An 826-nucleotide genomic window follows, 5' to 3' on the forward strand; every position below is an offset into this window, starting at 1 on the left:
CACTCGCTAGGGTTCGGCTCTGTGTGCGCTGTTGGTTCGTGGTGTTTCGTGCCGGAATGCAGGGATCAAGTGGGGGCTGGTAAGGGGTGGCAAGGCCTGAGCCATGGGTTGGAGCGAGAGGACTGTCCAGAGTCACACGTGGATGGTTTGGGGGTTTTTATGTGCAGAGAGAATGAGCTGCGTTTTGGTGATGGTGAGTTGGGTGTGGGTTCAGGTACACGTGGTGATTGGTGCAGAGGTGTGAGGGCTCAGAGGCTGTTAGGAGTAATTAGGCCTGATGTTTAATTAATCATAGAGTCATAGAATTTTAAGGGTTGTTATGGACCTTACAGATTATATAGTCCCAGCCCCCCTGACATGGGCAGGGACACCTCTCCACTAGGCCAGGATGCTCAAGGCCTCATCCATCCTGGCTTTGAACACTGCCAGGGTGTTCAAACCTGTTTAATTACTCCTGAAGTAAGAGTTAAGAATAAGGACCACACAGCTCACAACAGTTATTTATGGGTTAGTATTCACAGCTTGTTTCAGATGTTAACTGTTGGCTTTGGTAGTGTCAGACATAACATATCCAAAAATTCCTCAGCTGAGGAGTTCAACACCTCAGAATGTAGGAAAAGGATCACTGAGCACAGTGACTGCTGTGTGTTCTGCTGGATGTTGCCAGGTATGATCCATGTTTCCAGATGCCTCAGTGCTGCAGAGAAGCTTGGGAGCTCCCTGTCTCTGGTGTTCATGTGTGGTATGCTGCAGTGTTCCTGCTGGGAGAGATGTCTGAGTTTGGAATCTGTGTGGGTGCACTGTTTTCACAGAGCTCTTGGTTCAG

This window comes from Acanthisitta chloris, unplaced genomic scaffold (genome assembly GCF_000695815.1).
Source record: "Acanthisitta chloris isolate BGI_N310 unplaced genomic scaffold, ASM69581v1 scaffold17163, whole genome shotgun sequence".
Taxonomy (NCBI): Eukaryota; Metazoa; Chordata; class Aves; order Passeriformes; family Acanthisittidae; genus Acanthisitta; species Acanthisitta chloris.